Here is a 23,646-nt window from a genome sequence, read left to right on the forward strand (position 1 = left end):
CAGAGCGAGACAAGAGAGCAAGAGGGAGAGAGAGGGAGATGGACAGACCTGGCTGGGCTAAACCACATCTCTCTCTCTCTTTGCCGAGTCGTTCCACCTAAAAAAGCACAAGAAAGAGGATTTCGACACCCACCATCTCAGATTGTTCTGAAATGGTTTCTGTAGTTAGAAACAGATAAGATAAGCATTCCTGCAACATTATTTTGTTGAAATATCATTTCAACGGTGAAAAATGTAAGTAATTGATTGCACCCAAATTGGCTAATTCAATTTATTAGATTTGTATAATATTAAATAAATATAATACCCAACGTCCAAATTTGAACCAAATCTCTTCTTAACAATGATTAAGATGTGAGGAATCCAAATAAAATGGTCAAAAGTTTTTCGGAGAAATTAACCATTGGAGTCGCTTGCATTTTCCCCCATAAATTAATGTGAAAGTACCAGGTTTTGCCCACTAGATGCACTGTTCCCTCTATTGCCACACACGTATACATTTTGCTGGTCTGTTGTGTTTATTAAATTGATCACAACATTTTTCTCTGGACAGGGAAAAAAATATCACCAAATTCACAAAAAAGACATTACAGAGTATGAATAAAGAGATGAATGCGCACACAAACATAGAGAACTGATATTGTATACTGGCCATTGGGGTGGAATTGATTTGGGGTTTGGGAGGGTCCGTGCGTGGCGGTTGACCATTTATTTGGATTCCTCACGTCTTAATCATTGTCAAGTAGAGGTTTGGTCCAAATCGGATGTTGGCTACTTTATTGATTGAATATTATATGAATCTTATAAATTGTTTCATTTCTCAGAGTTCAAATTGTCTTTCAACAAGATAATGTTACTGGAATGCTTATCTTATCTGTTTTTAATTACAAAAACCATCTCAGAACAGTCTGAGATGGTGGGTGTCATGGCTTGTTGAAATTAAATGGAATGACTCAGCCCGGTCTGTTCCATCTCTATACATGTAAACACAGTGGCACAAGGACTGTTAGGCTGCTACAGCTCTCTCGTGCTAGCTAACAACCACAGGTGTGTGTGTGTGTGTGTGTGTGTGTGTGTGTGTGTGTGTGTGTGCGCATGCCTGTCTGTGTACGTGTATACAAAGCATGTTACACAAGCTGTACATTGGCATCAGTTTGTTAGCTACTCTAGCGCTAGCCCCATTCCCTGACATGTAAATACAGTTACACAAGCTGCTGTGTGTTTGTGCAACGCTAATGCTAAACCTTGACGGGAAACAAGGTTATACAAGCTAAGGGTTCCTCATGGCCTGCGAACCCTACATGTAAACACTTCTATTAAAATGTCTTTCTGTCTGTCTGAAAAATACTTAGGTTACATTCTGAAAATACCCCTGTACACACATCTGTTATAACTCAAGTATTACCTTAGGAAACACAGACGTTCCGCCAACTCTGTTTTTGTTTTGAACTCTTCATAAAGCTTCCCTTATTCCACAAAAAAGACTTCTAAATAAAAATCCAACCCTTGATACAAAGTCCAATAACCTCAAACCATCGCCTGCATATGTGGAGGTAAAGAAAAGGGAAGAGGTAAAGAAAAGGGAAGAGGAGAAAGAGAGGGAGGCAGAGAGAGAGAGAGACAAAATACTGAGAGTGAGAGATTCCTGCCTAATGTATCATTACACACTTCGTGGAAATCATGGAGTTTCATTGGGATGTGTTAATGTGGTGTTAACACAGAGATAAGGTTGATCCATTCACTAGGCAGAACATATATTAAATACATCAGAGGTGGGGAAAAACTATAATGACGATTAAAAATACTCTGAAAAGCAGTCAGRTCTATTAAAGAAAGACAGAGTATGGCAGGAGCAGGTACATTTTTATGAGTGGGACAGCTGCTGCTGCTGTAGCCGAGAAGAGGACTGACTCAAGGCAACTGCAATAACATGAATCCCCCCAGCCAGCTCATTGAGGACATGAATCACTTTAGTCACAGACTGACCTTCAAACTGACACATCCTGGGATCGGTGATCGAGAGTCGAGACGATGACTAATCCTGCCTGACCTGCCATTGGCTGCCATTACAATGAAGCATGCAGGCCCCTGGGCTCAGGGGGACTAGTGGGGCTGCTGTTTGTTTGCTCCAGCTCAGATCATGACAGGAGTCATCCGAGGGGTAGATACTAGGGGAAGCCATGTATCTGCCTGGCTCTGACACATTGGCCTCCAACCTGTTTGACCTTGGACTGGCGTGATTAGCCAATAGGACAACAACCCCTGCAGCTGCATGCTCTGCTTACATGCTAGAGTCAGTCAGTCACCCCCTACCCCCTCTTAGTCACATAAGGACTGTTAATGTTGGGAGGGGAGGTTGGGGTGAGGTTCGGTGAAGGATGTCACATGATTGGATCTCCTTCTGGAGAGTTACTTAAAAAGCCTCTTCAGCAATCAGGTCAAGGTCTTAATGCCAGAGGGAGAAAAAGAGAGAGAGGGGGGAGGGGGGAGAGAGAGAGGGAGAAAGAAAGGAGAGAGAGGAGGAGGAGCGCTACAGTACACTACTCCTCTGCATTCACAGCGCCTGAAGAGGGAAGGAAGGAAGATCACTAATACACAGCAGCAGTGGTTATATTAACAATATTCATCTCTCTGCTTAGTGGACACTTTTATTCAAAGTCAGTTCCATGGTTATCAGTCTCACACATCTTTTTTACATTTCTATGGCTGCTGGATATTTACTGGCCAAATCCAGGTTAATTGCCTTTACTCAAGGGCAGAGGAGAACAGCAGAGTATGAGCCAGCAATCTTCTAGTCACCAGTCCATTCTCCCTAAGTAATAGGTCATAGCGCTCCCTACAGACATCTTTTCTACTCTCTCAAATGGCCTCTCTTTCTCTCACGCTGCACAGGGCAGGCAGAAAGGCTTAGCCCTGGGTGTGTACCACAGCTCTCTCCCTGTCTGTTTACCAAGGCAGCCCCCTCACCAGGATGCCCACAATGACATTAGTATTTTAACATTAGTATCACTACTTTACTAATCAATGTAAAAGCCCAGATCAGAGGTAAAGCTCAGGATGAGGGGGGAGGGAACACGCCGGTGAAATTAAAGAATGCTATTCATCAGTGTGTGAGAGCCTATGCAGTCTGAATATTGTAATGTCATATGAACTCTTGTCTGAAAAGCAAGGGACAACATGTTATATATGTAATTTATCAATTATCACTACAAAATGTGTAATAACACATTTACTGGTTTGTAGTCAGTAGGCGAAGAACCTGTTTGGATAATTTTCTTAAACACCAAGAAACTGAAATTCTCCCTGGTTTTATATCATAGTACATGTATCTCTCAGTAGCATATCTGTGCGGTAGGCTATACTGTATCTCTTCTCCTAAACCCCTCTCCAGTCACCACACTCAAAACAATTGTGCGTTGTTTGAATGGCCCAAGTGCTGGGTTGCAGTCATTGGGCCACTTAGTTGGGTCGTTTTCTTTAAAAAAATCTAGGTTGGGTTCTTGATGCTGGGTTATTGCAATATGACCCAGCGGGTCAGATAAGAAAACTGTAGGAGTGGCTTAGTAGGGGTGTGGCGTTCAGATAGTTATTTTTGGCCATCCATGAGAGTAAATGTTATTCCGGTTAATCTGTTCTGTTGTATTGTTATCATATATTAAGGTTAAACACTGAAACGTTTGTAGCTTTAACCCCACCTAGAGTTGACTGAAGCACTAAGTAACATAATAAAAAAATCCCCAGTTTTGCATTGCATCCGCCGACGTCGCACTTACGCATTTGTGGTGAAAGGTGTCAGAGCTAGAGCGGTGTTTGTCAGACCATGAGACATTCCGAAAATCGGTCTACTTACGAAAACGTCTGTAGCATCAAAAGGGGAGAATCTCACGAACACGATGGTGTTCTCCGTTTTGCTCTACGACCCCCACAAGTGTCACTGGACTCGTCTGAAGGTAACCAGTACCAGTTTAAAATAATGAATGGAAGTATGAAGGTAGTTTTGTACCTACCCCAAACAGGGTTCAATATGTGTAAAAAAAGTATACAGTATATGTTTCCTGAGCTTTCTTATACCTCCTAGATATAGGACAAACACTGCAAAACCTTGTTTCTTCTTATTTATTTTTTGACTGTCTTTTTTGCCATTTATGAATGTGTTATTCAATGCATTTCTCTGGTCTATTAGTAAAGGTCAAATTCAATATTTTATCAAATACTTTTTTAAATATCTTTTTTTTACCTAAAGGAGTCCTAAAATTCAAAATGAAATAGCTAAATTATCCATAGTATGACCATCTTAAAACAATTCCACACTGTATGTCAGTTTAGACTTTTAAGAATGAATGAGTCTTACACAAGTATATGAGATCTAAAAGAGCCTATGCATATCCCAATGTTGGGAGAGTTACCATTTGTTACAATATGTACATAATAATGTCATTCATTGTATATTAAATATGTCATGTGAAAGCCACGCCCCCTAATAGGCCATGCCCCCTGAAAATAATCTATGGATTACATTAAATAAGACCAAGCATGAAAAGTCAACCAGGCATGAAAGTGAATAAAAAAACAACTGATGGTTAAATTAACCCGCGTTTAGGTAATCCAAATAACCCAACATAACCCAAATGCCTGCTCAAAATAACCAAGCGTGTGTTCTGTCCAATATTTACCCAGCGCTAGGTGACCAAATAACCCAAATTGGGTTGTTTTTAACCCAGCATTTTTTTTGGTGCACTCTCCACAGCACAGCCACCCGCACAAGGTGCCCTGTTGCCTGGCAACAGCCCGCCTCATCACTAAAATCCCCAAATCTCCCAAAAGTTATACAATTACAGTTGGTGGTGTGGAGGTGTTGGGGAGTACAGTACATTATAGGGGTCGGGTTATAAAGGATGTGTGTCTAAAACAAGCAGTGAGTGAGTGACTGACTGAATGGGGAAATCCCAGCTAGCAGCTCCTACTACCACAAACAGACACACAGTCACTGTGATGTCATCAGGATCCTGCTCCATTTGAATTTGGCCCTAGCTCTGTTTTTCCACTCCCTTGGAAAGCCATATGACTCAGATTTCAGTCTGCCCATAGATTAAGACAACAGGGTGTGAGTCTGTGTACGTGTGAGCGTGTGTTAACATGAACGATAATCAAAATATTGACCGCCACACTGTGCACTATGAACTCTCTGGTCGGTGCTCCTGGTCTTGGAGCATTACAGCTACCTACTCTAAGGACAATGTTTTACACCATAAATATTTCCCGAACGCGCCCCTTCTTGAGGTAAATAAATCTCTCAGTCACAATCCCACAGCACCTACTGTATAGCATATGCACCCCTTCACCTGCCCTCCTCCCTCCTTCCCTCTACTGCCTTCCTGTGCAATATATCCATCATTTATTAATACATTCTGAAAATTCCTCTTTAGCTAATTGACTGGGAAATTTTCTTTCAAACAAAAGCTTTTAAAAGAGAAAGATATAATTAAGTTGCCGGGATCTCTCTGCCCCCTCCTTGTCCAGGGGGCCGGGCTGGGGACCTGGGGGACGTGTGCTGCTCTTCGCTACTATATGTGGTGTCAGGGAGTCACATACACCCATGTTTAAAGCAAAGGTGAGCTGGGTAGGCAGGCAAGCAGGCAGCGTTACGTAAAGCCTCCCTCTGCACAGGCTTTTTGCAGCAGACGCTGTGTCCTTGCTTGGGCTGCTTCAAGGTTCCCATAAGGACAGGCTGTTAAGAAGTTGGGAAGGACAGGGCCCCTGTAATATGCTGGCTGGGAGGGAGCGCTGTGATGAGACTGCGCCTGCCTTGGAATTTGAATTCTCCGATAGACAGGCTCATGCATCAATCCCTCAGCTTACAAAGACAAACCACTAACCTTCACCAGGCCGGGGACTCGTCAGGAATGAGTGGCATTTTCACTTAGCCTGGACGGCTTCTCTCTCCCCCAGATCTAAGCTCTGCTCTGCTCTCAGTCCCTCCACATAACCTGGTTAAAATAAGACACAGTTAAGTAACACTCCCCTTAGTCCGCAAAAATCCTCTGGTGTTTCTGACATCCTAATCGGACTTTAACCTTTAACCCCCTAGCTGTGCTCTTCAGGACTGACCCTGATGACCAGGACACAGACAAAAACAGGTAGCCTAATGCATTAGCAGCTAACTAACTAGTAACTACACAAGACTAAGTAGCTAACTAGAAGACTTTGGGATAGTCCTTATCAAATTCTGTAATTATCAAATGGTGCCATAGTGTAAGTTGTTGAACAATGTGGCTTTGCTTACAATAACATTATCTTTCCTTTCTGAAGGCCATGTATTGGTCTCCTATTTTCATCCTCTTATTGTGATTTCAAACTGATTGTAAACACACCAGTAGCCTATTTGTTGTATCTACTTTGTAAAGCAATGTGAGTCATGTTTTGAGGTATCGTAGCCTATAACTACTTCAGTTAGAAACAATGTATTTTTCTGTTTCATTTACAGTGCACCCACACACTACCATGCCAGTGGCATTAGCCTGCTTGTGATAAAGAAAGGAAGAGAAGAGACCTTCTCCCTGCCCAACTGGCAGTGCTGCAGAAGCCACACACACAGTAGGAGAAGCCATCTGCAGCACCTCCACAGCCTGAGGCCACCATCTCAACTTCAGGAGCAGGGAGGGAAAGTCAACTCTGCTCTGCTCCTCTGTTGTGACCACCCCAACCAACCCAAGGAGACAGTCAGGTCTACTCACATCAGCCTGTAGGTTTGGGCTTCTTCAGACTACAACAAAACATGGCCTTTATATCTGAATATCATCAGTAGTAAGGAAAGACAGAACAATGGCCACGCACATTATGTTTGGCCTGTGTATGTAACAGTACAAGGTAACTGTGTTCTTCTCTCTTGTTGCCCCTGCTTCATTGATCATCACAGTTAGGTTCCACAGCTGTTGTTTCTGAAATGGGGTGCCATGCTTTCATGTGGGTGACATGCTTCATTTATCTGACCTGCATCTCTCCCCTCTCTCCGTGGATCACTTTGGGAGTCATTTCAGAAAAGTATAAATCATTTACAGCAATCGCAAACGGTAAGAATCAATATGTGTGGATAATTGAGCGGCCCTGTCAGTGCTCCAAGGCCAGGGTGCAGGAGGGTGAGTTGGGGAGGGGAGGGGAGTAAGGTGGGAGGGGGGATGGGGAGGTGAGGTGGGTGGGTGAGGTGGGAGAGGAAGAGTTATCCAACAGATGAGCCAGACAGCCAGGGCCAGTCAGTATCTCAGAGGGCTGCCTGCCTGCTCCAGCCTCCCTCCAACTTTCATCCCTCCATTTCGTCATTCCACCCTGCCTGCCTCCAGGAGCCAGAGCAATAAAAAAGCATTTAGCTGCTCCTGCCATGTCATCAAAATGAGTCCCATTGACTTTGGTTCCATCCCTCCCTTCCACCCCACTCCCGGATTGGAGTAGATAGCCTAGGAGAGTTGGTGTGATGGGTTGAAAGCATGACCGACATGACATTGTATTTCTACATCACTAATTCAACATCTAGGCCTATTGTTAGCAGGGGTTGGAACCGGTTCAGGGAACAGTACCAAAAAACGGAAAATAATAKAWTTTTTAGAGGAACAGAATCAGAACCGGAAGTGAAAGTGATCTATACTATTCCGGAACAGAGGCGTCATTTTAAAAGCATGGGGACCGGTTAATAATGTTATTTTACATTCCAGACTTTCAGTCCCACAAAAAACGCAACAAAGCACCTATGCAAAGCCCTCACTCTGTCACTCAGAAATGTATTCCAGTGTCTGCCTGCCAGATGAAAATATTTGCCTGTGCGTGTGTAGGCTACCTGCCCCTCCCCCTCTGAAGCATAGGCTACTGTAGCCTATTGACGTTACAAGCGTGATCCAGAAATTAGGAAGAGAGATTTTACATTTTTACTTTTAAAACCTTTATTTAACTAGGCAAGTCAGTTAAGAACAAATTCTTATTTGCAATGACGGCTTACCCTGGCCAAACCCTCCCCTAACCCGGACGACGCTGGGCCAATTGTGCGCCGCCCTATGGAACTCCTGATCACAGCCGGTTGTGATACAGCCCGGGATTAAACCAGGGTCTGTAGTGACACCTCTAGCACTGAGATGCAGTGCCTTAGACCGCTGCACCACTTGGGAGAGAAGAATGGATTCACTTTTTCAATGCTAATTAAGGATACTATAGTTATCATGTTTCACATTGGATTTATAGACTACAAAAAGGTAAGACGTGTTTTTAAATCTGGTGTCACTCTTCATACACAAGCTTGTTAGCTAGCTAGCTAGCTCTGGGCCAACGTTAAGCCAAATCTCAGAAGTTCAAAGACATCGAAGGTTCCTCCATAGAAGTTGTTCCTTCGTACATAGATATAATTCTGAGGGCCTAATTCAGATAATGCATGTCATAACAACATTCCCAGCGCTTCAAGCCAAGCCTCCTCCTCCACCCTCTCTTCCACCCACAAAATGTCCCTATAGTTGTCTGTCCATCGTGCATGTAAACTATAGCTTGCCCGCTCCATAGCAAGCTGCTCTATCCGCACTGATTGCTMAAGTAATTTCATGTTGAGCTAAATGTAAAAAAAAAAGGCTTAACCTTTTACGGCTGTGGGCTAAATCAGGGCCACACAGAGTGTTTCTTGCTAGTCTTAAACAAATCTACTTTGAAACAAAAGTATACACCTCAAACACATGGTTATGGGCTTTAAAAAAATAATACACCTGTACCATATCAGATATAGAGATGAAATGTATTACATTTTGAGTTTGCATCCCAATATTACACTTAATATACATCATAGATGTCACGATCGTTATATGGTGGAAGAGAGGAGGACCAAAGTGCAGRGTGGTTTGAATACATCTTCTATTTTTAATGAAGACGAAAACGAAGAACACTTTACAAACTACAAAAAAACAACAAACGAACGAACGTGACGCTATAATCCAAAATAGTGCTGACACTAAACACTACACATAGACATAGACAATAACCCACGAAATACCCAATGAATATGGCTGCCTAAATATGGTTCCCAATCAGAGACAATGATAGACAGCTGTCTCTAATTGAGAACCAATCTAGGCAACTATAGACATACATACACCTAGACTAGACACTGCCCCATAAACATACAAAACCCCTAGACAATACAAAACACATACATCCCCTATGTCACACCCTGACCTAACTAAAATAATAAAGAAAACAAAGATAACTAAGGCCAGGGCGTGACAATAGAAGACTGAAATATAACGAAACCATTTGACATAGAAACACCGGATTTTCTGCGTAATTTTAAACTTTATTTAATTCATTATAAAAAATATTAATAACAGTCCACCCATGTGCCACTAAGTCATTTGACTGCAGGAAAGGGCTACAAAGGAACAGAAAGGAATGATATAAACAGGTATTTTCTGGGGGATTCGAACTGGTTCAGTGGAACTGAACGAAAAACATTAACGGTTCTGTTCAGAACTAAACTAATTTCAGTTCCAACCCCTGATTGTTCGAGATATATTTTAACCCAAGCACATTTCTAAAGAGTAGCCAACTGTTGTAAGTTAAGAGGCTGGTCATTACAACACAATCAGCATTCTGATTCCATCTACAACAACCTTAAAGCCTGATACTCCGACCACATGTTCGCAATGTCCGAACAGAGCTATTGTGGACACATCATGACACCTGTCATATACAGTAGTTTACAGTATGCAGATTGTTGACAAACAACCTTACACTGTCCTGACACATGAGATTGGGTGTAATCCAAACACAGCTAGCTCGTTTCAGTAGCTCAGCATTCATGAAAACACAACTTAAGCGCACACACTCAAAGGCATGCATGTATGCACACACACACACGCATATGCACACTCTCACAGTATAGGCTACACACACCTTCCTCTACAATTTACCCTTAATATACCTACAGGGGTATTTTATACTGTGTTATTTTAATTAGGACTGTCCCGAGAAAATGAGTCATCCTGTTCTTTCGACCAATCGATCGGTCGAAATGTTTAAACCTATTTTTCCATATATAGACAGACACACCATGTGTTTGAATAAAATCAACTACATATGCAGTGAGATTGTCTGATGCTTTAAGCACACTGTTTGATTAAATAATTAAGACACATAAATGACTAAAGATAGAGCCTGATAGTCACACTGCTCTGTTCGCGCTGAAGTTGCAACACCATTTCAGCCCTTTAGTTTCTTACTTGTATCTGACTGAAAAGTTCTGTCACRGAAATCCCTCATTTGTTTACGAAAAACATTCCCTATTCCCTCAACCCTTGCTCTCTTTATGTGAAACATGTAAGCATCGCATGCATGTGACCAATAGGGTCTGACCTCAAGCCTATCATAATCACATCAATAAACTAGTTATAACAAACTCCGAAACACAGTAACATGTGACAGCAAAATGTATGTGGAGGACGTGAAAAAGAAACTCAAAATGGGCAAATGTTTACTGGCTGCTCTGGAGGGAAAGGGGAAGTCAGATCTGTGGAAGACATTTGACTTAGTTGTAGACACTACTGGAGCTCAAGAAAATGGAGAGTATAGGAGCAAGCTTTACGTGAGTATTATGTGTGCCAAACAGTTGCTGTTAGATTACAATATTATATATTTTTCTGACCATTTGGAACAGTGTAAACAACACTAAATAAATAAGTGTACCAGAGAGTCTGTCCTAACGAAAAACAAAAGATATATAGAGTACAAGTCAAACGTTTGGACACACCTACTCATTCAAGGGTATTTCTTTATTTTTACTATTTTCTACATTGTAGAATTGTAGTGAAGACATCACAACTTTTAAATAACACATATGGAATCATGTAATAACCAAAAAAGTGTTAAACTAATCTAAATATATTTTATATTTGAGATTCTTCAAAGTAGCCAACCTTTGCCTTGATGACAGCTTTACACACTCTTGGCATTCTCTCAACCAGCTTCATGAGGTAGTCACCTGGAATGATTTCAATTAACAGGTGTGCCTTATTAAAAGTTAATTTGTCGTATTTCTTTCCTTAATGCATTTGAGCCAATCAGTTGTGTTGTGACAAGGTAGGGGTGTTATACAGCCCTATTTGGTAAAATACCAAGTCCATATTATGGCAAGAACAGCTCAAATAAGCAAAGAGAAACAACAGTCCATCATTACTTTAAGACATGAAGGTCAGTCAGTTCAGAGGAGACCGCATGAATCAGGCCTTCATAGTCTAATTGCTGCATTGAAACCACTACTAGAGGACACTAATAATAAGAAGAGACTTGCTTGGGCCAAGAAACACGAGAAATGGACATTAGACCGGTGGAAATCTGAGATTTTTGGTTCCAACCGCCGTGTCTTTGTGAGATGCAGAGTAGGTGAACGGATGATCTCCACATGTGTGGTTCCCACCGTGAAGCATGGAGGAGGAGGTGTGATGGTGTGGGTGTGCTTTGCTGGTGACACTGTCTGTGATTTATTTAGAATTCAAGGCACACTTTAACAGCATGGCTACCACAGCATTCTACAGCGATACGCCCTCCCATCTGGTTGGCACTTTGTGGGAATGCCATTTGTTTTTCAACAGGACCATGACCCAACACACCTCCAGGCTGTATAAGGGCTATTTGACCATAAGGAGAGTGATGGAGTGTTGCATCAGTAGACCTGGCCTCCACAATCACCCGACCTCAACCCAACTGAGATGGTTTGGGATAAGTTGGACCGCAGAGTGAAGGAAAAGCAGCCAACAAGGGCTCAGCATGTGGTAACTCTTTCAAGACTGTTGGGAAAGTATTCCAGGTGAAGCTGGTTGAGAGAATGACAAGCATGTGCAAAGCTGTCATCAAGGCAAAGGGTGTCTACTTTGAAGAATCAAAATCTAAACTTCACTATTATTCTACAATGTAGAAAATAGTCAAAATAAAGAAAAACCCTTGAATGAGTAGGTGTGTCCAAACTTTTGACTGGTACTGTATAAAGCCTTTATTACAGAAGACTAAAAACTGCTGCATGCATTCGTGAATTGCGATTGATTCATTGTTTAGCATAATTATCCAAAGCTCCCCTTGTAATTTAATTTTAAAACTAAAATGCTTGATTGAATTTAAATCARGAATGACTCATAATGCTGTGTGATGACATGAATGAATGATTGATACATTAGCCTATAGAAGTATTGAAATAAAGGGCTAAGCAATGAAAATTACACTTATTGATGACGATCATAATAATAATTTTTATAATGACAATAAGAAGTAGATCAAGAAAAAGGAGGGTATAAGAGCATGAGCTACATGCATATTATGTGTGACAAACAGATGCTGTTAGATTACAATATTATTTTTCTGCCTGATTGGAACAGTGAAAACAACACTAAATAAATTATAAGCAATACCAGTCTGTTATAATGAAATACAATTGTAAAGCCTTTATTTCAGCATAGCAAAGATTAAAAACAGGCGAATCTGTGAAATTGCTTTATCTGCCATTTTGCCGTTGCATGAGGCTTGGTGCTCACGGAATCAGTAGACTATTAAACAATCACTCAAACAGGCAACATAAGCAAGATATGTCTTATTTCTGTACATTTCTATGGATGATTTATAAAGCCAGGCACATTTAAGAGTTAAGCTATTGATTATAGACCTAATTAAGTTGGGGTTTTCTCTCTCAATTTTCTTAGACAATTAGGCAAGGGCTGTTTCCTCTTCTCTGCTGCTGCTGCATCCACCGCATTGTTCTCAATCCCAATATGCTGGTTAACTTTCCTATTATGCACATAGCAACATAGGGAAAGGCGGCAATTTTCCACGCATTGAAGATTATGTTTCAGAACCGCGGACAGCGACCATATCCAACGCGGGAAAAAACGCATTTGTTATAAAATATGAGATATATTTGTGTTGCACCATTATTTTTTCATAATATAACCATATACAATTTCAGTATCACGTCTTAGAGTGATGGACTGTGCCATCCCTGTGGCTTCCGCAATGGATTAGTCCACTGAGACAGGGGTGAATCAGACAGGTGTCTCGTGCACCATGAAAAAACTAATTTGCGACTGCTCGACTTAAGAAATCTCGGTCAACCAACAGCCTATCGACCAAACAATCAACCAGTCAACCAAATTGGGTTAGCACTAATTTTAATACATACACTACAGCAAAGATAGTGCATTAATTGCAAAAACTGTAACAACACTGTTACAACACTGTAACATCCATTTTCGGGGAAGACAGATGGTTTGTTGTCCTGGGAAGACAGAACCTTGATCTGTTAGACCAGGGTCCAGAGTCCAGTCTTGTGAGCATTCAGTAGACGTAACATCATTTGCATATATATAATTTAAATATCCTATGATTCTGTGGCGGGATACTGCACATCAATCATTATCAGTGGCTCCCTAGACAACAACCCACGGCTACAGCAAAACAAGTTGTGTAGAGTACAGTACACTAGCTCAGTGTAGGAGGAATATGGCTGGCATGTGCACCAGATTAGCCTATTCAAGAGCAAGAACATGTTAAATGTGGAGGTTTTAGTTATCTATGGCTCCAGTACAGAGGACTATACGCAGCTACCGTTGAACATCCTGTACAAGATCAGGTCAAATAATTAAGTAGCTGAAACACTCCACAAAGGGAGGGCTAAAAGCCAGACCCCCAGACAGGCTGAGTATTTAAACTTTTCAAAAGTCAGCCAAGTTCACTTCAACAACGCTCAGGCCTATATTTGACTAATCCACKCAAGTTTGCTGCAAAAGTAGGCCTAGTACACAATTGAATGTGTTGATGTGTTCCAAATGATGAAAAGTAAACAGGTTTGTTGTTGGAAGGGAAGTTTTGCCAGGGTGGCTAAGCACACCTGAAATAACAGTGAGGTCATGCCCTCTCTCTCCCCTGTGACTCAGCTGGCCAACCTTCAACCCCTGACTTTTTGCCTCTCCAACGATCCCATGGTCAAATAGCCTCTGCAGAGTCCCCAACAATCGGATGTTCCGGTTTTCAGGGGAAATGGAAAGAGAGCCTGTGACAGGCCTTCCGCATTTGGAAGTTAACAAGGCGGCACTCCATATTAACTCCTCCTCCACATTTGCTGGATTTGTTGAACAGTGCAGAAGAGAACGTTCCCTGACATAATTTTTCTAATCAAGACAAGTATGTGGGGGATCTAGTTTAAGGTGTTTCTTTCATGCCTGCTACATTAGGTTAATGGTCAAATGCAGAGGACATCTGGTGATGACTACTCCAAACAGTGGAATTTGGAGTAGTCAGTGGAATAGTCAATTGTCAGTAGCCTACTGCTGAAATATTGAATTAAACCATAGCAAACTAAAGAATATATAAGATGTAACTCAATAACAATAATAATAACAATAATAATGCAGTAGTAATACAATGTCACCAGTACTTTCTGTGRAGAAATCCACAAGGCTAATTTACAATCTGTTTTATGAACTGAATAGTGAAAACTCGAGAAATGAAGTGACTAAACTTAGCTACTTGGGCCTACATTATTCCAGACACTGTGCCAATGATGAATGAACATTTGAGGCGTGCAAAGCCAAACATTTTGTCACCTTTGACAAGGAACAAGGAAGCACAACAGATTAATTGAAAATCATCAGCATCCAGTTTTAACTATGAAGCATTATAATGCATTTATAATGTTAAACTACACCAAACAAAACTCTGAAATTATGACTTATTTGGCTACAATGGAGCAGCCTACGAAAGAGCCAAATTGATGTTGACAGTCATAATATCAATACCGGGCCTATTTGCTAATGCTCATAGAAATCATTTTCATTATCTGTATTAGTAGGCAGTGGCTATGCGCCTTTTACTTAGTACTAGTCCTATGCAGCATTTTAATGCAGGTTAAACTGAACATATGTATTTGTGGCCTATCATTTTGTAGGCTATAATTTTTACACGTAGGCTAGACTACAGCGAGGACAGTGCAACAATTGTAACAACAAACACTATAACAACAAATTAACAGTGTCACAACAATGAATGGACAATGTGAGAAAAATACGGAATAACAAAGTAGCCAGCACGAACAATCTACATGATTCGTATTTGAGTCATTAGATTTAGGCGACATAACATTGGCGCTTTCTATGGCAAATAGATATTACATGTCTACGTGCGGTAATGCGTTTTTATAAGGTCGACAAGGAAATCATCTCAAACAGGCTATAATGTAATCCCGATGCCATTTAACAAAATGGAAACGACATTACCACAGCACTGGCTGGTTTATTACGACTTCTTTACGCAGCGTTCTCACACCGCTATGAGCCCAGAAACTAAGGCTCGAGACACAAACATCATTCAACCCTCAAAAACATGCTGTAAACATGTTAAATCCATGACACACACCCCGTTTGTGCCCTCGCGGATTTTCACAGAGTCATTCATTTCACAGCCTATTCTGTACATTTAGCTCGGCACGTACCTGCTTGGGTTTGTCTACCCCGCTGGCTGACAGTGGACCCCACTCAAGCGAAAAGGTGCATTATCATTCGAAAGGAGGAAATCCTTCGGGTAGTCTCGGTGAAAAGTCGGATTTCTCGAACGCGGGTTAATTATGAAAAATTGATGATTTATTCCAAAATGCCTCGGGTTTTGATCGAAGTGATCAGGCTCTGCGACCTGTAGTCGAATCTGACGGAATTGCTTATTCTCGGAATCCCCTTGCTCTCGAGCACTCAGCAGAGGCGACACTCCTCCTCTCTGCCACTGACACCACCCTTAAAGGAGCAGTTTAAAGGAGCAGTGGCATTATCAACCTATCCCTGCCCCTCTCCATATGTATCGTTAGACTTCGTGAAAACGTTTGCGGTTTATTGTGTTTAAAAGTAGTATACAATCAGTTTTAGCCTATGGTTTATAGACACTTAAATAATGTGTTTATTAATGTTGTATACATAATTATCAAATAATTAACTGTCTATAAATTGGGCCTACTTACAAACTCTTTGCAACCTCTGAAAGACAGCAAGAATGAGATCAAGTGAAATAGAATGAAAATGTAACAATCAACAACAAAAAACTTGTTGCCTTTTAAAAATGAGCACAATCAGGTTTTTACATGAATGGTTGTATTACATTATACTGATAGTCTGGGCAGTTTAGTACGTTATAAATTTCCACTATTACTTAGCCGTAGCTCTTTTTTTCTGTGACATAATCTCTGTGGTATCTACTATMATGGCCCACAGACAGTCTTCTATCTCATTTGGCCTTGAACAAAATGTCTCAGAGGACCCAGGGAACATCTCTGTTTTCTGTCATGAATAAAAACACAACATAACCTACTTCTCTTCTGCACAGCCCTTCTTCCAGAGAAACTATTTTATTTTTAGACTGGGGGCCTGGAGGGTGAGAGTGTGGGTGTGTAGGGGGGCAATGCAGTTCTCCCACCACACTGATTTTCACTATTGTTTTAATTCCATGTTATTGGTTAGACAGATTTTTAACAGGACACATACATACATGCACACAGGTGCACACGCAAACACACACACACACACACACCACACACACACACACACACACACACACACACACACAGCACACACACACACACACACACACACACACACACACACACACACACACACACAATTTAGGTTAACCAATGGATAATGTGCCTCATAACTGAATGTAACCTCGCCATAATGGTTAAACAGTCATTTAATTCAATGTCAGTTTAATAAACAGAACTGACACTCAACTTGTCACTGAGATAAATTGTATAGCACTTTAGAAGGTCATTGTTCACAGCATGTCTTACCTTTAATTAGCATTTTACAGTGTAACTGAGGTTAATGTAGGACTCAGAGACTAAAGTTCAGTCCAAATTGGCACTCATATCAACCTTGTATTGTCTAAATTGATGGCTTTATATTGTCACTGTCTGACTAGATACTACACATGAAAACAGGCTTAACTTTGATATCCTTTTGTGCTATTTATTTTGTCTAACTAAATGTGCACCATACATCTAGAATGTTCTTCTTGACCACTGAGATGTCAGCCTTTAGGTCCGGGGGAGCAAACGGCCTCAGCAATTTACGGTATCTACCCTCGTAACCTCTGAACTTAAGTGACCTTTCATCTTTGAACTTTGACCTCAAATGCCACATGAATGGAGATACAATATCCTCCCTTTTATTCCTTCCCCCACCAGAACTCCCCTGACCTCTGCCCCCAAGCTTTTCACAGAAATGTGGTTCACAGAACTTCCACCTTTGACCCTAAGGGAAGGACAGCCTGTGGCTGTTTTTGTGGCTGTATTAAGAAGTCTGCATGTAACACAGTAATCCTGAAAAGGATCACACACACACAAAACAAAGTCTCTGGTAACAGACACGATGCTTTGTGTGTTACATTCTACGGTGGAAGTGGTAAGGGTAAAGTCTGTCAGGGCAGCCATYAGGATAACTGTGAAGTTAGTAGAAGTGTGGCGATTCTGACAAACAACAAAAGACAGAAAAGAGGAGAATGCATGGCGCATTTAAGAGGGTTGGTTAACAAGGCGTTTAAGGGCCTTTTGTAAATGCACTCCAATGTTTTACTGGACACACTAGTTAAAATGTTGTTAACACCCAAGATTACTTACTCTGTCATGCAGAATAACCAAAAGTAGTAGGTTTGGATGTTGTATCATGAGACATTACCAGAATAACCGTGGTACCAAAGAAAGCAATACAAGAATTCTGAATAGCCGGTGTGATGCTGAACAATAATAGATTAATACAAAATTAAATAAATTCCCCAACAAATGTGGAAATCACATAAAGATTGGTATCCTCATGTAGAATTGTATCAGTTTTTCTCTCATTAACAAACTGCCTGCTCATCAATGAATTAAAACTTGAAGAAAGTAGCCAAGCTACCAATGTCAAAAAGACAAATTCCTTCAGAAAATGAACTAGCCTGGTTGTTTTCCAAGTCTAAGCTGTGGAATTTCTCATCCATAAAATACTTGAAAATAGCCATTCAACTGTGATTCACCTTACACATGAGCAAGGGTTCAGTGAGCAGTTACTGGGGCAGATTATTATCAGAATCTGTTTCTCTTTCATCCAGGAATTAAATAATCCAATCAACCTCCCAGTCCCTCAAATGTTTTTATGCAATTTAATTCCAGCTGAACATTTCAATGAAAAGACAAAAAGAGACATAGAATGATATGAATCCCAGTGCAAAGTTCTATGGTGCTCCACGGCTGTTCTCCTGAACCCAGTAGTGCAAATAGAGGAGAGTTTAGATTCAGACGCCTGATTGTCTCTGAGGGAGAGAGCCAGAGTGTCAGCAGACATTAACCCATAACCTTTAACCTCTACTCCCCAATTTCATCCGGAACGTCTCCTAAGGTTTGGAGTGGAGGGAGGGGCTTTGGAAGGGCAGGCAGGTGCGAACTGGGATAGGAGCAGGACTGTTGGAAGTCACACTATACTGTAACCTTTGGACTCAAATGAGTAAATAATGGTTGTTAGGGTCTCATGTATAGAAATAGAATGGATAGAGCTGTACTTTGACCTTTGTACCTGAGTTAGCAAAAGCCTGGGTATGGAAATATAATATATTGAGGTACTGTTTAAAAAAAAATATTTTTAAACAGAACCTATTTAAATTTGACTGGAATTCAATCTTACTGAGTGACTGACTGTATCAATTTCAAACCATTAAAAAAAAATTGTCACCCTATTTCTACAGTTCCAGATCCCACAAGGAGAGGATTACTCATTAACAAGTTAAACTGACTTTATTGGTGCAACAAACAAAGGACAGGAAAGGCTAGCCTCTGCTCAGAGTAAACACACAAAGATGATATAACACTGACTAGCAGAGATGCTTCACATTCATCTAGAATTTAGATGATCTGAATTTTTGACTTCTCCCTCATTGAAGTAAAAATGTTTTCATAGATACACTGACCGGCGTCCGATGAAGCAGATGCTACGCTACAGGACTGTTTTGCTAGCACAGATTGGAATATGTTCCGGGATTCATCCGATAAAATTGAGAAGTTTACCACATCAGTCACTGTTCATTAATAKGTGTATCAACGACGTCGTCCCACAATGACCATACTTTACATACAATTCCCAACCAGAAGCCATGGATTACAGACAACACCCACACTGAGCTAAAGGCCAGAGCTGCCGCTTTCAAGGAGCGGGACACTAATCCAGACGCTTATAAGAAATCCCGCTACGACCTCCAAAGAGCCATCAAACAGGCAAAGCGTCAATAGAGGACTAAGATCAAATCCTACTACGTCGGCTCTTACGCTCGTTAGATGTGGCAGGGCTTGCAAACTATCACAGATTACAAAGGGAAACCCAGCCGTGAGCTGCCCTCCGACGCAAGCCTACCAAACGAGCCAAATGCCTTCTAGGCTCGCTTCGAGGCAAGCAATACTGAACCATGCATGAGAGCACCAGCTGTTCTGGACGACGGTGTGATTTTTCTCTCCATAGCCGATGTGAGTAAGACCTTTAAACAGGTTAACATTCACAAGGCCCCGGGACCAAACGGATTACCAGGACGCYTACTCAGAGCATGCGCTGTGAAGTGCCTTCACTGACATTTTCAACCTCTCCCTGACCCAGTCTGTAATACCTACATTTCAATCAGACGACCATAGTTCCTGTGCCCAAGAACACCAAAGTAAAGATATATCAAATGAATTTGATTTATTCMAATGTATGTTTTAGCACAATATTTATTTTGAGTTTTTATGACTGTTTATGTCCGCTTGTTCTCATGTTGTCTTTTTGGTCTCGTCTCCTTCACTCCTTCTGTGCTGTATGCACCTTTCCATTTACTCACACACACCAAGCCCCTCTCCCTGCCACTCACAACTACAAAGATGAGAGCTCTGACAAGCGGTTTCAACCCGCTATTTGCATTTGAGGTTTGGTCCAACATAATTGGTCATATGGACACCGAAACACATTGAGACGTTATTTTACTGTAATAGAGGAGAAGTAAAACTTTCTAACGATACCGTTTTTATGTCTCAACTACTCAAATTGCGAGCAGAGCAGACACTACTAAAAGAGGAGTATCAATGAACATTGATTCTGGAAAATTAATTCTCAGTTTGTCGTGTGTGTTACCACGTACCGCTTGCAGCATTTTAGCCAAAGACTGATATACCAGCTGTCTAGTTGTCACTCCCTGACCATAGAGAGCTTTTATTCTCTATGTTGGTAAGGTCGGGTGTGATTTAAGGGTGGGTTATCTAGGTGAATTATATGTCTATGTTGGCCTAGTATGGTTCCCAATCAGAGGCAGCTGTTTATCGTTGTCTCTGATTGGGGATCATATTTAGGTAGCCATTTTCCCATTGTGCTTTGTGGGATCTTGTCTATGTATAGTTGCCTGTGAGCATTATTCTGGCTTCACGTTTCGTTTGTTCGTTTTGTTGTTTTTGTTCTTTGAAGTTTTCTATTCCGAAATAAAGGATTGAAACATACCACGCTGCATCTTGGTCTACTCCTTATGACYAACGTGACACTAGTCTGTGTTTTATAAATGTGCAATATGCATAAATCACAATAATATAAGGAATTGGAAATTTGTTCTCATTTTGAGAAATAAGGTAGGCCACTTGATTTCAACATCTGAACAAAGTGGACAGGCTAGCATAGTGTTCCAACAGTTAGCGACAGACAGAAGGGTGTGTTAATAACAATTAAACTGTGCTACCTTGTTAGCTAACAAAAATATCCAAGTTGGCTAAACTTGAAATGTAAAGATAAGCTGGCTACTCACTAGCATATGGGCTTGTGCTTGATAAATTGTTTATGTGACTGGTGTTAATTTTCTATAATGCTGCTACAAGAAGTTAGTCATTATTAGTGAATGTGCATTATGCATGGCTCTGATTAAATAACAAAAAGGGCATTTTCATAGACAGACTTGAAAGCCAGATCATTGATTATTGCAAAAAAAGCAGGTTAAACTATTTTGATAAAATAACTACATTATTAGTGGGTCTTATGGTTGTGGAAGGCTTATATTTAGCCTAGGTATAATTTCACAAGCCCTGAATTCATTAGATTATTGCTGCTGTTTGAAATGCAGTGTATTTGACCTTTAATTGTACAAGAAAGCTTATTTAGAGAAAACATATGTCACGCTGGTATAAAGGACTTGGAGACAGGCGCAGAAATACACAATATGGGTTTTTAATACACCCAAAACTGTCACGGCCGATGCTGGAAGAAGCGGACCAAGGTGCAGCGTGGAGAGCGTACATTACTTTTATTTTAGAATGACGCCAACAAAAACAATAAACCATACAAAACCGACCGTGAAGCTGAAGGGCTATAGTGCCACAAACAAAGACAACTACCCACAACGAAAGGAGGGAAAAAGGGCTACCTAAGTATGGTTCCCAATCAGAGACAACGATAGACAGCTGTCCCTGATTGAGAAGCATACCCGGCCAAAACATAGAAACACAAKATCATAGAAAACAAAACATAGAATGCCCACCCCAAATCACACCCTGACCAAACCAAATAGAGACATAAAAAGGCTCTCTAAGGTCAGGGCGTGACAAAAACAAACACGTATACAAGAACACAGGGCATTACCCAAACAAAAGTGCAAGGGGAAACCTCGTTGAACGACAAGGGACGATACCCGTAATACACAATATATAAAGCACGCAGGATAACAGCTGCACCAACGCATAGGTACTCACACGACCAACGGACATGGGAACAATAACAGACAAAGACAGAGGGAACAGAGGGCACATAAATAACATACTAATCAGGGGAAATGGGAACCAGGTGTGTGTAATCAGACAAGACAGTCCGGGGTTGATGATAATGAATCCCGTTCAGTGAAGCCTAGAAAGCCGGTGATGTAGACCTCCGGAACTGGTGAACAGAATGAGCAGCAGTACCGGGGGGATCCATGACAACATAAAAATATAAAGATACAGTATATATTGGGAATCGCCCATCATTTTGAAAAAAAATCGAGATATGATTTTTAGTCCATATTGCCCAGCCCTATCGCCAAGTAACACTCACATATGTAGCCATGAAATGCTTTGAAAGGCTGGTCATGGTTAACATCAACACCATCATCCCAAACATCCTGGACCCACTTCAATTCGTATACCGCCCCAACAGATCCACATACGACGCAATCTCTATTGCACTCCACACTGCCCTCTCCTACCTGGACAAGAGGAACACCTATGTTAGAATGCTGTTCATTGACTACAGCTCAGCATTCAACACCATAGTGCCCTCGAAGCTCATCACTAAGCTCAGGAKCCTGGGACTGAACTCCTCCCTCTGAAACGGGATCCTGGACTTCCTGATGGGCCGCCCCCAGATGGTGAGGGTAGGCAACACATCCGCCACGCTGACCCTCAACACAGGGCCCCTCAGGGGTGCGTTCTTAGTCCCCACCAGTACTCCCTGTTCAACTACAACTGCATGGCCGTGCACGTCTCCAACACCATCATAAAGTTTGCTGACGACCCGACGGTGTAAGGCGTGATCACTGATGACGATGAGAAAGTTTATAGGGAGGAGGTCAGTGTCCTGGCAGTGTGGTGCCAGGACAACAACCTCTCTCTCAACATCAGCAACACAAAGGAGCTGATTGTGGACTACAGGAAACGGAGGGCTGCATTCCCTGTCCTCCATATCATCTATTCCAGGTGATGTCACAGGAAGGCCCTAAAAATGGTCAAAGACTCCAGCCACCCAAGTGATAGACTGTTCTCTCTGCTACCGCATGGTAAGCAGTACCGATGCACTGAGTCTGGAACCAACAAGACCCTGAGCAGCTTCTAGCCCCAAGCCAAAAGACGGTTAAATAGTTAACCAAAAGCTACCCAGACTTGCATTGACCCTTTTTGCGCTAACTCTTTTGACTCATCACATTAGCTTCTGCTACTATTTATTATCTATCCATTTGCCTAGTCACGTTACCCCTACCTACACTGAGTGTACAAAACATTAGGAACACCTTCCTAATATGGATTACACCTGTTTTTGCCTTCAACTCGTCGAGGCATMGACTACAAGGTGACGAAAGCGTTCCACAGGGATGCTGACCCATGTTGACTACAATGCTTCCCACAGTTCTTGACACACACAGGAAACTGCTGAGCGTATAAACCCAGCAGCGTTGCCGTTGTTGACACACACAAACCAGTGCACCTGGCACCTACTACCATACCCCGTTCAAAGGCACTTAAAACTTTTGTCTTGCCCATTCACCTTCGGAATGGCACACAAACACAATCCATGTCTCAAATGTAAAAAATCCTTCTTTAACCTGTCTTCTCTTCACTGCAGATCCTCTGTCCGGTTGGATGGGGAGGGTTGCTGTACAGCTATTTCTAGGTCTCTCCAGAGCTGTTCGATCGGGTGGCTGGGCCACTCAAGGACATTCAGCGACTTGTTCCGAAGGCACTCCTGCATTGTCTTGGCTGTGTGCTTAGGGTCGTTGTCCTGTTGGAAGGTGAACCTTCGCCCCAGTCTGAGGTTTTGAGCGCTCTGGAGCAGGTTTTCATCAAGGTTCTCTCTGTACTTTGTCCCTGTCACATAGAGTAGG

The 23,646-nt window shown here is 41.6% G+C and overlaps 1 protein-coding gene across 2 annotated transcripts in view; it reads right to left on the reverse strand.

The window, feature by feature from the left end:
- nrip1b (nuclear receptor interacting protein 1b) overlaps positions 1 to 15,759 on the reverse strand; it is a 59,505-nt gene extending 43,746 nt beyond the window's left edge. Inside the window, exons 1-2 of one of the 2 annotated variants that reach the window (XR_002875516.1) lie at positions 15,494 to 15,759; positions 4,289 to 5,987 (exon numbers count right to left, since the gene is read on the reverse strand). The gene's annotated coding sequence lies outside the window, so the exon portion shown is untranslated. Of the gene's footprint in view, positions 1 to 4,288; positions 5,988 to 15,493 lie in introns of those variants that run through there. The other variant, XM_023968477.2, reaches the window with a different exon arrangement.
- Between the last annotated feature and the right edge of the window lie 7,887 nt (positions 15,760 to 23,646).

The sequence above is a fragment of the Salvelinus sp. IW2-2015 genome, linkage group LG23 (assembly GCF_002910315.2).
Source record: "Salvelinus sp. IW2-2015 linkage group LG23, ASM291031v2, whole genome shotgun sequence".
NCBI classification, from domain to species: domain Eukaryota; kingdom Metazoa; phylum Chordata; class Actinopteri; order Salmoniformes; family Salmonidae; genus Salvelinus; species Salvelinus sp. IW2-2015.